This window comes from Cnephaeus nilssonii, assembly GCF_951640355.1.
Source record: "Cnephaeus nilssonii genome assembly, chromosome: 5".
Lineage (NCBI taxonomy): Eukaryota > Metazoa > Chordata > Mammalia > Chiroptera > Vespertilionidae > Cnephaeus > Cnephaeus nilssonii.
The window spans coordinates 6,591,283-6,607,017 of record NC_137076.1 but is presented as its reverse complement, the minus strand read 5'-3'; the positions used below and the strand labels follow the sequence as shown (position 1 = coordinate 6,607,017).

Below are 15,735 nucleotides of genomic sequence, written 5' to 3'. Positions count from 1 at the left end.
CCGCTGGACCTGGATTCCGTTAAAGGCTCCGGCTGCTGCTCTCCCAGACGGCGGTCTCCCGGCGAAAAGCAACGCAGAATTATTAAGGCCGTGCTGACCGCTGTCGTGTTGAGAACTTCGTGGCAGTGCCAGAGGAAAGTTACCTTTTGTTCATCACTTGCTTTCTCGCTGCGCCCCGCGGACCTTCCTCGAGTAGGAAAAGAGAAAGAAAAGGGTGAGAGGACTCCAAGCCCCTTGTCCCCGCGCGCACTGTGCGAGCTGCAGAGAGATTTGCGGGCGGTGACGCGACTCGAAAGCCCTACAGGCTGGACGCCAACCTCCCGAGGGGGCCGACCACGCCGGAAGCACTAGCCAGTGGTGCCGCTGTTGCATGCCACCTGAGACGTGTCTCCTCCAAGAAACCTCTCTCTCCATCAAACGTTGTGTAACTGGACAACCCAGGGCTTGGGGCCGCCTGTCACTGCTTGAGCCAGTTAAGCAGAGACAGGGTTGAATCATATTCGAGCGCCGACAGTATGGGAGAGCAGCAGGTCATACACAGAATCTGCTCTCCCCTCCCCATAAGCCAGCTGCTTATATTGCGCAGAAGGGCAAAGATTAGGTGAAAGTAAGAATTATGGGCATGGGAAACCGGTTTGGCTCAGTGGATAGAGCATCGGCCTGCGGACTGAAGGGTCCCACGTTCGATTCCGGTCAAGGGCATGTACCTTGGTTGTGGGCACATCCCCAGTAGGGGGTGTGCAGGAGGCAGCTGATCAATGTTTCTCTCTCATCGATGTTTCTAACTCTCTATCCCTCTCCCTTCCTCTCTGTAAAAAGTCAATAAAATATATTTAAAAAAAGAATTATAGGCATGGGAATGTAGACAAGGTATAATGAATGGTTGCAGGCAATGGGGCTGGGGTTGCCTGTGACCGTTATACCTCCGGGACTACAAGGTTGTAAATATTTCCATAATGACAGGCAGCTCTGGGAAAAGGAGGATGGATTGCATTCCGATGTTAGCTCCCATGTCCCAGGGTGTACGACTCTCAGCCAGGTTAGAATGTGCTTTTTCTAATCAGAACAAAACAGTCACGGTTAACAGAGCATGGTGAAATGTTTTTGTAATTATAGCTAGTCCCCACTAGTCTATTTCTGCCCCTAACAATTACACTTACAAGTTCCGAAACTTACCTGGTTGCATTTTTTCTAAATCTATTGAGCTGACTTGACCCTGACTTACCACTGAATCCAAGCGGAGTTACTGCTAAGTTTTGGAGTTTATTATGTCATCCATTTAATGACATGTTCTAGAATCTTGCCAGGACTCTGGATAGATTTGCAGGCTGTTATTTTTTGTTTGTTTGTGTGTTTTTTTTTGGGGGGGGGGGGTTACCCTTTTTGAAAACTGGAACCTAGAGCGCCCCTTTTGGCATATCTTCTGTGATGTTGTGATGAATTTGTGGATGCAAAAGGGGCCACATACTAAACCTGACAACTTCAGGGGAGGCCTGCAGACTCAGAGACCTAACGTAGCCATGTAGGATGGTCAGAAATGAAAACTTTCTAACTAAAAGCAGTTCATAGCAAGTAGTCATGTCCTAGGCTGGTGTTTCCCCTAACAAAGGTCAATCTTCACATTAACTGAGCCTGTCTGGGTGTGTGTTTTTTCATCTCTGATAACATACCTTTTGAATATCAAAGTAATTTCCTTTCCCCACCCCTCAAAGCCTGAGCCAGGGAAAAAAAACACAAATTCCTCCCCCGCTCCCCCGCCTTTTTTTTTTTTTTTTTAATATATTTGTATTGATTTCAGGGAGGAAGAAAGAGGGAGAGAGATAAAAACATCAATGATGAGAGAGAATCATTGATTGGCTGCCTCCTGCACGCCCCACACTGGGGATTGAGCCCACAACCACCGGGAATCAACCCTAACCTCCTAGTTCATAGGTCAACGCTCAACCACTGAGCCACACCGGTCCGGCAATCCCCTCATTCTTATCATGTTGATTGTTAACTGTTAACTGTCTCATACCTACCTTTGTAAAAGAAGGATATGTCTATTCCTTATCCAATCCCAGAGATTTCCCCGCTTTGCTTTCTCCCACCTCATAATCTATCATCAGTGAATTTCATGTAACCCCATTACATGTCTTCCCCTTTGATTCTGATGTATAAAATAAGTGGTAAAACTGCCATTTTTGGGATCACTTTCTCAATCCGTTGAGATTTTGCTTCCCAGCAATTGTCAGTTTGGCTCAAATAAACTCATAAAAAATTCTTACAGGTTTGGGCAATTTTAAGAAATATGTATTTGGCCTTCACCCACCCCTCCCACCCTCCCTGTTTCTGGCACAGAACCCCTAAACCCTTGGAATTTCCTAAGTGATAAGAGCACTAGGAGCCTCTTTTGTTTTAATATTTGGTCTCAACTGCTGTTCCTGACACACTCCTTAGACTCTTGTGAGTTCTGTGTGCTAAGAGTGTTTTTGTTGTACTGAGCTTCTGGATGAGGCCTGGTCACCAGAAAGACCAAGCGGTGATTGCAAGCTTGGATTTCTCAGCCCTCCTTTCCCCCTTCCCCTCCCCCCATTCTCTTGAGAAGGGAGAAGTGCGGACAGTGGAGTGGATGGTCAAGCATGCCTATTGTGACGCCTCCATTAAAATCCCAATAGTACGGGCTCAGAGATCTTCGAAGTTAGTGAACACTCAACTTCCTAGGAGGGTGTGCACCTCCAACTCAACCGGGAAGGATGCTGCAGTGCTCAGGACTCTCCAGACCTCGCCCTATATATATCTTCATCTGGCTGTTACCCTTTGATAAACCTGAGTTTTGGAGCTGTTTTAGCAGATAATCAGGTCTAAGGGGGAGGGCGTCATGGGAAACAGATTTGTACAGAAGTTATGGATAACCTGGAGACCTGCTACTTGGGGTTAGCAGCTGAAGTCGGGGGAGTGGGAGCCAATCTCATGGGGCTGATGCTTACCCGGTGGGATCTGATGCTCGATGTTTCTAAGTAGATAGTGTCAGACTTGCGTTAAATTGTAGGACAACCAGCTGGTGTCACAGAGAATTGGTTGACACCCCACATATTTGGTGTCAGAAGTGAAGTATTCGTATAGTAAAGGAGGTGCACAGGTGGAAAAATTGGTTTTGTTGTTGTTGTTTTTGGTTAATCCTCACTTGAGGATATTTTTTCCATTGATTTTTAGAGAGAATGGGAGAGAAGGAGGAAGAGTCAGAGAAAGAGAGAGAGAGAAACATCGAAGTGAGAGAGACACATCTATCAGTTGCCTCCTGCATGCACCCTGGCTGGGACCAGGATCAAACCTACAACCTAGGTACATACCCTTGACTTTGAATCAAACTTGAGACCCTTTTATGCACAAATCAACACTAACCACTGAGCAACACCAGATAGGGTAACACTAGGTTTTTCTAGTACATACAGGGTGGGACAAAAGTAGGTTTACAGTTGAGTATGTGAAATCGTTTATTCTTGTGTTATTTATTACTGTATTATTTTCCATACGAACAACTGTAAACCTACTTTGCCTCATCCTGTATATTGGTCTCACTCTTTTTTATTTTTATTAATATATTTTATTGATTTTTTACAGAGAGGAAGGGAGAGGTATAGAGAGTAAGAAACATCAATGAGAGAGAAACATCTGTCAGCTGCCTCCTGCCCACTCCCTACTGGGGATGTGCCCGCAACCAAGGTACATGCCCTTGACCGGAATCGAACCTGGGACCCTTGAGTCCGCAGGCCGACGCTCTATCCACTGAGCCAAACCGGTTAGGGCATGGTCTCACTTACTCTTGACTTCTAACTGAATCCTAAAGGAGCTACTGCTAATTTCTGGACTTCATATGTCAACCATTACTGATAAGTGTGTTCTGGGCTGCAAACATTGCACAGCTCCCCCGCTGCCTGGAGGCAGGGTGTCCTGGGACAGAGGGAGGTGGAGTAGGTCACTGAACAATGGGTTGGTTGGAGTTTAGAGGGAGTTAGAGGTTCAAGCTCCGGCCAAGCGTGCCCAGGCGTTGCACCTGTGCCCCGAGTTTCTTGGAAACGGCTGAAATAACTTTGTAACCTTTGAATTGTCATTGTAAATGTCCTAACTCCCTCTTGTGGTTTCTGAGTATAAATTTGCTGTAACACCTGTGGTCTGCACTGCAGTTCGGCCTTTACCACGGTAGAGTGCTGCAACTGCAGTCACTGGCCAGTTTATTAAAGGCTCAGAAATTTTGATCTCTGTCTCTGGTGGTCGTCTCTTGCGGGTCGCCCCACAACATGTGGAATCTTAGGACTGTGGAAGGATGTGCAGCCTCTGTCTCCTTACCTCCCTCCACCCTTGAAAACTGGAGCCTGGCTCTAGTATGTTCTGGCATATCTTCTATCCCTGTGATTTCTTCGTATTCCTAGAAGTGACTAACTTGCATATTTTCAGTACTGGGAATATAATAGTTGCTGGGTCAGGAGTCTTGAAATTACCTTTTTATTTGGAAAGATGTCATCATTAGAAACGGTTGAACAAACTCAGAGCCTGGAGGCTTTGGATAAAAATAAATGATAAATTTATTCAAGGGTCTTAGTTTGCACACTGGAAACACAGCTATGCAAAAACCCAGAAGTGTTCTGAAGAAGAAAGAAAAGTTAAGATCTTTTATAGGAAAAAGCGCATTCTGGAGAATAGTCAGCCCTGCACTCTTAGCCCTAGGAGTGGTCCAGGACGGTTGTCAGTCAGATGTCAGGCTGTCTGGGTGATGGGTGCCAGGTGGGCTAGAGGATGGGCGCCAGGGGGTCTGGTCACATCGATAGTCTGGATAATAGACGTCAGGTGACCTGGATATGTGGATCCTTAAGGGGGTAATCAGAGGGTTATCTGGAGGGGAGTAATCAGAGGGTTATCTGGAGGGGGGTAATCAGAGGGTTATCTGGAGGGGGGTAGTCAGGGGGTTATCTGGAGGGGGTAATCAGAGGGTTATCTGGAGGGGGGTAATCAGGGGGTTATCTGGAGGGGGTAATCAGAGGGTTATCTGGAGGGGGTAATAGAGGGTTATCTGGAGGGGAGGGGGTAATCAGGGTTATCTGGAGGGGAGGGGGTAATCAGAGGGTTATCTGGAGGGGAGGGGGTAATCAGGGTTATCTGGAGGGGAGGGGGTAATCAGAGGGTTATCTGGAGGGGAGGGGGTAATCAGAGGGTTATCTGGAGGGGAGGGGGTAATCAGAGGGTTATCTGGAGGGGGTAATCAGAGGGTTATCTGGAGGGGGTAATCAGAGGGTTATCTGGAGGGGGTAATCAGAGGGTTATCTGGAGATCTAGTGTCTGTCCAGATATATGTCTAAGCATTGACACAGGACTGGAAAGTACAACAAAGCTGAAGTTAAAAAAAAAAAGAAAGAAAAAGCTGAAGTTCCCAGGCTACTTAGAACAAGAATAGAGTCCTTGTGCCTCTGTCTTCATGATGTTAACAATTTTAGAAACTTGGTTAAAGTGATTCCATTTTATATATTCCTTACTTTACTCTTTCCTCAAAACATTCTGCAAACAAAATTTATGTTGCTGCTGCATTCAAACATAACAGGCCCACAGAGAAGTTCCTAATCCTTCCCCAACTCCAATACCTACTCCACCCAGTTGTCTTTCTTACCCTAATTCAGTGATGGGCAACCTTTTGAGCTTGGTGTGTCAAACTTCGCCAAAAAACTGAGCATAACTCGGGTAGTGTGTCACTTTGAGGAAAAAACTAACTCCAAGACTCTAGTCGCAAATGTTTCATCCTCGGCATGCGGCCGCGTGTCATCAGAAATGGCTACGCGTGTCAGTGCTGACACGCGTGTCATAGGTTCGCCATCACTGCCCTAATTAATAGCAACTCCACTTCACTTACTCAGGCCAGAGCCCCAAGAGCCATCCTTGTTCTCCTCTTTCTCACATTCTCCACCCAATCTATCTGGAAACCCTGATGGCTCTACTTTCAAAGCTATGCTTAGGTTAGGATCCTACACCTCAGCATCCCCTCAGCCACCTTAATCCCTCACCTGAAAACCAGATCTCTCTGCCCTCCTTCAACCCCAACCCCAGTAGTCTAGTCACACAGCAGCCAGAGAGATTCTGGAATTTCTATGCTCAAAACCCACAGTGACTCCCCACTTCGCTTGCAATAAAAAGCCAAAGTTCATACAGTAGTCTACAGAACCCAACACTAATGAACTAGCTGCTTACCTCTGACTTGCTCTGTCCTTGCTAACTCTGTCTCAGCCTCACTGCCTCATTGCTGTTCCTTGAACTCACCTCAGGGCCTTTGCACTGGCTTATCCCTCTGGTCAGAAAGCTCCTCCAGATATTTGCATAACTCCCTCTTTTTTCAAATGTTACCTTCTCAGTGAGGCCTTCCATTGCGTTTACTACTTAACTACCTATCTCTCCCTGCTGGAATGTAAGTGTCACTAGGGGGTGTGTATTTGGTTGTTTTATTTCTTGCTGACTCCCAAGTGCCTGGAACAGGGCCATGTGCCTGGCCTATAGTAGGTGCTCAATAAACATTTGTGGGGAAAATGAATGAACTTGAACAACTATTTTCATGATAGAGTATTCCCATGCAGGCCTCCCATCCAGTCCTCTCTCACATGCAGATCCATGAATATAGTTATAAGCATGATATACATATTTTGCATTATGATTTTGTATCATCAAGCCATGGATACTATCTGTGTTTCTAAATATTTCTATAGTTATAACCATTTTTGCTTTTTAATTATACTTAGATTTTTGCATGCTTGTTATAACAAGTCCAACAATACAGAGTTGTGTAAAGAAAAATGGTCTTCCCTCTCCCTCGAATCTCACTCTGCTGAAGGGAACCATTTTAAAATTTAGTGGAGTTCAGCCGGTGTGGCTCAGTGGTTGAGCATCACCCAGGAACCAGAAAGTCAGTTTGATTACTGGGCACATGCCCAAGTTGTAGGCTGGGTCCCCAGTAGGGGGCATGCAGGAGGCAGCTGATCAATGATTCTCTGTCATCGTTGATGTTTCTATCTGCCTCTCCCTTTCTCTCTCTGAAATTAATCGTGTGTGTGTGTGTGTGTGTGTGTGTGTGTGTGTGTGTGTGTGTATATCTATCTTAGTGAATATCCTTCCAAATATTTTCTACACATATGTATACATATGTGACAGGTACAAATTTCACAGTTAAAAAACAGATATGTCTGAATTGTAACTTTATTTTCTATAACTCAAATCAGTTTCTATTTTAGGCCTTAATCCCTCTGGTGGCAAAAACTAAATCTAGTTAATTCAAGGTAAATGCTAGCACTTTACGATTTGCTTCTTTATTAGTGATCAAGTAGTTTAATTCCAGTGAATTCAGAATTTATTAATTGTCCTTTCTTCTCTCCTTTCAACTTCATGTAATTGCTAGTTTTTAAAACTTATTATAAAAGAAATAGACATTCATTACAGAAAAATGTTAAACCATAAATAAGAGAAATGAAAAAATAAAAATCATCTGTAAACCCAGCAGCCAGAAATAATCAAACCTTCCAAATTTATCCTCTTCATATATTTGCATTTTGGGGATCATATTATAACTAGTTATTACTGCTTAATAAGAGCCAACCTTTTTCCATGTTGCAAAATATACTTCTACAGCATTTTTAATGGTTGCATTGTATCCCTTTATGCAAATGCACCATAATTAGTGTCTCTGTTTTTATTTGGGTTGTTTCCAACCTTTCACTTTCACAGAATTACTTGTAGACAAATCTCTGTGTGCGTCGCTACTTCCGTCCTCACAATATAATTCTGGAACTGGTGTTGAGGTGCATCGTTGCAGGGTTTTGCATCGTGCTGTCAGCAGACCTGCAGGAAGGTGGCACTGCCTTGATACCGCGGGCAGGATGGTCCTTTCTCCACGCCCTGCCGGCACCATCTCACTCCCTTTTTGTCATCTTTGTTAATTTGATGGAACAGTGGTTTTGCATTGTTGTTTCAAGTTATATTTCTTTAAGAACTAGTAAGTAAAACCTGTTTTTAGGCATCACTTATGTGAATGGCCTACTCCTATCTTGCCCATTTAGACTTATGTTTGTTTCCTTCCTTTGCAAGAACTCTTTGCTAACTGTGTTGCAGATGTTTTCCCAGGTTGTTACTTGACTTAATTATGTCTGTGTGCTCCTTTGAGATTGTAAGAGTCCAAGCCACTGGGCCAGAAGTCTGGTCTTTCACAAATGCTCTGCCTTTGAATTAACTTAGAACAAATAGAGATTTTGTATCAGTTACTCCAGCTGGAGGACCGGCAGGCAGCCTCCTGGGCAGTCATTTGGATTGGGGGTGGCAAGAGGCTGTTTACACCATGTAGGTCCTGCCTCCCCATGGGAGCCCCACGTTTCCATCAGAAGCAGCAGGGAAATGGCCTCCACCTTTCGTCTGCCTTCCAGATCTCACTTAAGGGCCAAACCTAATTGCAAGGGGGTTAGCTTTCCAAGCTCCCCACCTAGAAGGAAGGTAGTCAGAGACCAGGGAGCTAATACACATTCTCACTAATGTATCGGGGCGTCCCATTCTGGTTTGGTAGTTACCTATTCTGGAACCTGGCAGGAAGAGTCTTCCCCCATTGCCTTGTTTTTCCATGTTTTCTTGACTGTTTTCATAGATATATTTTTTAGATTTTTTTTTTCAGGCATGTTTTTCAGATGATAGTTACTTTGAATTAAAAAACACACCTAGCCAAAACCGGTTTGGCTCAGTGGATAGAGCGTCGGCCTGCGGACTCAAGGGTCCCAGGTTCGATTCCGGTCAAGGGCATGTACCTTGGTTGCGGGCACATCCCCAGTAGGGGGTGTGCAAGAGGCAGCTGATCGATGTTTCTAACTCTCTATCCCTCTTTCTTCCTCTCTGTAAAAAATCAATAAAATATATTTAAAAACAACAACAACAACAAAAAAAAACACCTAGATACTATTTTGTAATTTACTGGGCCTCTCCGTACCCTGGTTAGTATTCTTTGTGCTGTTTTTAGTCCAAAGTCTGACAGGTACAGAGGCAGTTTGTATATTTGCCATTTGTCATGTGCTGTTTTATCCGTGGACGTATTTTAAAATGCTGACCCATAAGGAAACAGCACCGCTCATTTTCTCCCCTTGTCTTATTGTACTTAGCCTCTGAGGGGGTGCTTCTCCTCCCAGAGCTCTCGCCCACTCCTCCTCAGCCTTCCCATCTAGCTTTCCCTCCTCCCTCTTTCTCTCTCCCCAACTTTCTTTCTGTGTGACCCACAGAAGCCACAGGGCTTCCACTGTCACCTCTGTGCCAGACACCCAAGTAAGTCCCCCCGCTGCCTGCTTGGTCCTCTTGAAACCAAAAGGTGGTGTTTGAATGCGAGTTCCTTGTCCCACAAAGCTGAAGAATGGATTCACGGACAAAAACAGTTTACGGAAGCAAAGTTTATTGGGAGAAGGCAGTCCTGGAAAATGTGCAGCTGGGGTTCCAAAAGCAGGCCGGTGCCCAGAGCTTCCATTCCGGCTGCAGTTGATGTCGTTCAGCATCCAAGCTAATTAAGGTCTATTAGTCCATGGCCATGCGGGCGGAGGGGAGTGCACCCCCGGTGCCAGAGAGTGAGGGAGAGGGGGCATGAGCTTTTATCTAGGGTAGGTACATGCCTTGCTAGCTCCTGAAAGCTCCTCTCAAAGAATTCGGCCTTAGCATCATCCTTGGGATTGGTTTACTGTATATGCCTCCCTGCCTTGTGATTGGTTATCTGCAAGCTGCCTGTCTCAGCAACATCCAAACATTTTAAAGCTAGTGGGCCCCTCTTTGCCCAGCTGGGTTTTCTTAGTAACTCTGCCTAGCTGGGTTCCCTGGTTCTACTCCCTACCCTCCCACCCCCCACCATATACCTAGCTTCCCTCTGTCTCCTCATTCTCACAGATATTTCTAATTAAGGTGTCTTAAAGTGTCCAAACTTAATTTCAGAGAGGAAGGGAGAGGGAAAGAGAGATAGAAACATCAATGATGAGAGAGACGGCTGCCTCCTTCATGCCCCACACTGGGGATCGGGCCTGCAACCCGGGCATGTGCCCTGACTGGGAATCGAGCTGTGACCTCCTGGTTCAGAGGTCTACGCTCAACCACTGAGCCACACTGGCTGGGCTTGGTGGATTGATTTTTAAATTTGCTTTTAACCCAGGCGCATTTGCTCAGCTCAGTATTTCCTTACATCAGCTCTGTCAGTAGGGGTTGTCAGTTACCTACTGAGCATTTGACACCTTGGATCCTATTTTTCCTGTACTGGGCCTCCAGTAGCGGGGGATGGTGGGGAGAGGGGAGAAGAGGGAGAAGGGAGCAGTGGAGAGAGCACACTCCAAAACAGAAGTGTCTGTTGCCTTCAGGATATATCCAGTCACCGGAAGAAAGACTCATTCTCAACAAAGAACAAAGAAATTTGCAAGCAAAAAAATGAAGACAATCCAGAAGTGCTGATGAAAAGAATCCTTTAGACGGGCTGGAAGAGGCTAATGGAAGAAAAAGGAGGACCCATGTAATACTTTCAGCAATAAAGATTTTAAAAAAAGAAGAAGAATCGTTTAGAGGAATATAAAGTTAATTAGGTATACCTCCGGGGTAGGTGGATCAATGTGAACCTAAAAATAAAAAGCCAGAGTGAGAGACAGCAAGCTTTTCTTTGAGATCCCAAAGATTCATGTAGGAATCCAAACTGTGTCCCGAGTATGAGGTGAAGGAAGCGGTTTTAGGAGACGAGGAAGGGAAACAATCACATGAATAGGATAACTCCCGTTGCTGCTGACCAGCGGTTATTCAAGCTCTACATGGCTGGTTACTGATTCTATCTTAGAAAAAGATTCTGTAATCAACAGTCCTGTGGTCAGGATGTCTGCTATCCTGTTAGTTTTACAAACAGTTGTTTGGCCCAGTCCAAAGGTTATTTTGTCCAGTTCAAACATTCCAAAGGTTCAAGGAGCAAGACATGCAAGCAATTCCTCTGGAATGGATCCCCTTATGTCAGCTTTTCACCCCAGGAAGGTCTTGCAGGGAAGCCCTGTTGGGAGTAGTAAGTCCTTCACTTCCAGCGGAACCCAGCTGGAATAGGAATATGTATGGTTCTCCTTATGCTCTGAGCTGGGTCTGGAGCGGGGCACTTGGATGCTGGTCTGGCTGTGTGACCCGCTTTCACAGACCCTGTCAGTCCTTACAGCAGCGCCTCCTGTAGGAGCACTGAAGAGCTTTGGAGAAAAAAGTACAACTGTTTCCCCCAAACCATAAGTATAACTTTATCATAACGAAACACGTACATTAATGTTTTAAAGAGCCAGCTCTGGTCTCTTGTTAGATTCACTGTTTTCCACCTTATTTTGGGACAATCGGTTGCCTCCCACATAAGCCCCCACCAGGGCCAGGGGTTGAGCCTGCAACCTGCAACCGAGGTATGTGCTCTTGACCGGAACTGAACCTGGGACTTTTCATTCCGAGGGCTGAAGCTTTATCCACTGAGTCAAACCAGCTAGGGTGGCAATTTGTTTTTTTTTGTTGTTGTTTTTTTTTAAATAAATCTTTATTGTTCAGATTATTACAATTGTTCTTTTTTCCCCCCATAGCTCCCCTCTACCCGGTTCCCACCCGACCCTCTGCCCTTACCTGGCCCCCTCCCCCACCACTGTCCTCATCCATAGGTGTACGATTTTTGTCCAGTCCCTTCCTGCACCCCCCCACACCTCTTTCCCCCTGAGAATTGTCAGTCCACTCCCTTTCTATGCCCCTGATTCTATTATATTCACCAGTTTATTCTGTTCATCAGATTTTTTATTCACTTGATTTTTAGATTCACTTGTTGATAGATATGTATTTGTTGTTCATAATTTTTATCTTTACCTTTTTCTTCTTCCTCTTCTTAAAGAATACCTTTCAGCATTTCATGTAATACTGGTTTGGTGGTGATGAACTCCTTTAGCTTTTTCTTATCTGTGAAGCTCTTTATCTGACCTTCAATTCTGAATGATAGCTTTGCTGGGTAGAGTAGTCTTGGTTGTAGGTTCTTGCTATTCATTACTTTGAATATTTCTTGCCACTCCCGTCTGGCCTGCATAGTTTCTGTTGAGAAATCAGCTGACAGTCGTATGGGTGCTCCCTTGTAGGTAACTAACTGTTTTTCTCTTGCTGCTTTTAATATTCTCTCTTTGTCTTTTGCTCTTGGCATTTTAATTATGATGTGTCTTGGTGTGGTCCTCTTTGGATTCTTTTTGTTTGGGGTTCTGTGTGCTTCCTGGACTTGTAAGTCTATTTCTTTCACCAGGTGGGGGAAGTTTTTTGTCATTATTTCTTCAAATAGGTTTTCAGTATCTTGCTCTCTCTCTTCTTCTGGCACCCCCATAATTTGGATGTTGGTACGCTTGAAGTTGTCCCAGAGGCTCCTTACACTATCTTCATATTTTTGGATTCTTTTTTCTTTTTGCTTTTCCGGTTGGGTGTTTATTGCTTCTTTGTATTTCAAATCTTTTGACTTGATTCTTGCAATCCTCTTGTCTGCTGTTAGATCTCTGTATATTATTTTTTATTTCAGTCAGTGTATGCTTAATTTCTAGTTGGTCCTTTTTCATATCCTTGAGGGTCTCGCTAAATTTATCAGCCTTTTCTAGAAAATTCTTGAAAAACCTTATAACCGTGGTTTTGAACTCTATATCCAGTCATTTGCTTTCCTCCATTTCTTTCATTTGTGACCTGTTTCTTTGTCTCTGCATTTTGGCTGCTTCCCTGAGTTGATAGAGTGGCTTTGTGTGCTAGGTGTCCTATAGGGCCCAGTGGCTCAGCCTCCCCAGTTACCTGAGGTGGACACCCTTGGTGCACCCCTTTGTGTGCTGTGTGCACATTCTTATTGTAGTTAAGCCTTGATTGTTGTTGGTATCACTGGGAGGAATTGACCTCCAGGCCAATTGACTGTGAGGATCAGCTGTGTCTAAGCTAGGAGAAATTCTGTGCTGGAGACACCCTTATGAGACAAGACTTGCAAAAGCCTCTGTGCTCAGCTTGGGTGGGGCGGAGTCTCAGGGTGGAGCAGACAGCATTGGCTTCCCGTCAGCCCTGCCCTAAGAGGCCCCTGGGTCTCAGTGTCCCGTGGTAATCGCTGCAAGCACCTCTGAGAGAAAGCTGCCCTCGAGTTCCACCCACTGCCAGACAGTCCAGTTTCTCCCGAATGAGTCTGGGTCCCCAGAGTCTCCCCCTTAACTGGAGTTCAGCGCAGTCGGGAGCTTTTGTCTCCCTCCCACTTGAGAAAGCCAGCCGCACACTCAGTTGCCCGTCCTCTCCACGTGCTCGCCTTGGTACCTCTGCCTTCCACAGTTCCTCTGAGTCTCAGTGTGCTTTTCTCTTTCCTGACAGTCCAGTTTCACCCGTATGAGTCTGGGTCCCCAGAGTCTTGCCCGGAACTGGAGTTCAGCGCAGTCGGGAGCTTTTGTCTACCTCCCGCTTGAGAAAGCCAGCCGTGCACTCAGTTGCCAGTCCTCTCCACGCACGCATCTCAGTACCTCTGCCTCCTACAGCTCCTCTGAGTCTCAGTGTGCTTTTCTCTTTCCTTCTAGATGTAGAATTTCCACTCAGCCAGCCTTCCTGTGGTTCTGAATGATGTCCGTTTTGTCTTTTAGTTGTAGTTTTGAAATTGTTGTGCGAGGCAGCAGTTTAGGTGTTTACCTGTGATGCCATCTTGGTTCCTCCCTCCCCCCCCCCCCCAGGCAATTTGTTTTTTAAAGAGGCCACCGGCTTTGGGGGTTAATAAACCTTCCCATGCCTGCCAGCTCCAGGTTGCTCAGTGCTCTGTGGCAATCACCTATGTGTTGTGTCACTGGGTCATTCCTAATGATTGTTAAGGGACTGACTTTTTCCCATGATTTACTCTTCTAAATAAATCAGACCCAGCCCTAACCGGTTTGGCTCAGTGGACAGAGCGTCGGCCTGCAGACTGAAAGGTCCCAGGTTTGATTCTGGTCAAGGGTATGTACCTTGGTTGCAGGCACATCCCCAGTAGGAGGTGTGCAGGAGGCAGCTGATTGGTGTTTTGCTCTCATCAGTGTTTCTAACTCTCTATCCTTTTCCCTTCCTCTCTATAAAAAATCAATAAAATATATTTTTTAAAAAATAAATAAATAAATCAGACCCATATGGGGACTTCTCTGGAGAAATACCAAGCTTAATTACTTGCATTGACACACCTTCTTGAGTGGGTGAAAAACTATTGGAATTTCAGCAGAGAACTGGTGTGATTTATGAAATGGATCCAATTATTCATCTACAACCCAGAGTGAAGAGAATATTCCAAGAAAAAATTTTATTTACTTTTTTCTTTGCCAATGCCTGGAACACCACAGGTACTTCATTCTAGGGAAGAGGTCAGGGACGGGTGCTCCCCCCTTAGCCTGGGGTGCCACCACTTCCTTCTCCACCAAAAAGTCCTCCGAAGTCTTTTATCACCAGCTCAAATGCCACTCCGTCCTGGGAGCCTCAGTAGCTGTCAGCACCGGTTCTTTGCCTTGTGTTAGAATTCACAGTTGGTAGCTGTCCTAGGCCTACTCCTTCGTGGACTCTCGACTCCACACCATCCCGACATTATCCTGAGAGACTCAAGTGGAATGTGAATAGCTGCAGAGTGGAGTAGACAGAACCACCACGGAGGAAACCAAAGCTTTAGTGAAGCACTATATGTGAATCCTCCTAGCAAGTTTGTGCAGTCAGAATTAAGAAAGAGGGGTAGAAAAGAGGGACATAAAATGTTGAAGATTTCTCCTGATAAATTTTGGGGACACCAAGAAAGCAATGTGATACAGTGGAGGCAGGACTTTGGGCTAAACTCTGAGTGAAATGGATAGACTCCAGTAAGCTATATCCCTAGAGAAGAGATAACAGCCAAGAACATATTAAAAACTTGATTGCATGAAGTAATGGAAAATAGGATAGGCATTCCAAGGATGCTATATTGTTTTCCCATTTGAAAAGGTAAGGAAGTACAATCTGGAAAGTAAATGTGGGAAAGTGGGAGTTCGCACAGAGAGACACCATGGCATAGCCGCTGTGCACACACAGTGCCTGCCACCAGGGCTCCAAAGTGCCAGCTCCCACAGCTCTGTGCCCATGGGCACTCGCTTAGCTCTCCAAGCCTGTTTCCCCCGCTGCCAGTGGGAAATGAATAATGGCCGCCTCGTAGTATCTTGTAAGACTGGAAGTGTCGTTAGCAATGATGGCTGGTAAAAGTGAACACCAGATGGCGTTATTATATAAAGTTTCTAAGATTTAGTGGGTAATTTATTTGGAACAAATAAACTTTAGGGACAACCTGATTAAGTCCTGTGTGATTCCACAGATGATAAAACGCAGTGTCATTATATGACCTTTATAAGTCACTTCAAACACATTTTATTATCTACCAGTCTCTTCGGGTCATTCTTAAATGGCTTTTTATGTACTTAAATCTTGTCTTCCAGTCTGATTCTTGAGTGTAAGAACTATGTCTTAATCTTATATGACCTAACAGTGTTCAGCACACAAAGCAGGGCTATTAAATACCTGTGTGTTTTTTAATACAAAATTTCAAATTTGTCCCAATAGCAACCATTTACATTAGCAATGATTTTTTTTTTAATCAAAGTGGTGTGGGTTTTTTTGTTTGTTTTTTAATATTTTTATTGATTTTTTTACAGAAAGGAAGGGAAAGGGATAGAGTTAGAAACATAAGAAACATCGATCAGC

At 44.9% G+C, this 15,735-nt stretch overlaps 1 pseudogene across 1 annotated transcript in view; it reads left to right on the top strand.

Annotated features, from left to right (window-relative positions):
- The window catches only part of LOC307100408 (glyceraldehyde-3-phosphate dehydrogenase-like), a 1,087,365-nt pseudogene that overhangs the window by 995,287 nt on the left and 76,343 nt on the right, over nucleotides 1–15,735 (top strand). The window lies entirely within an intron of this gene.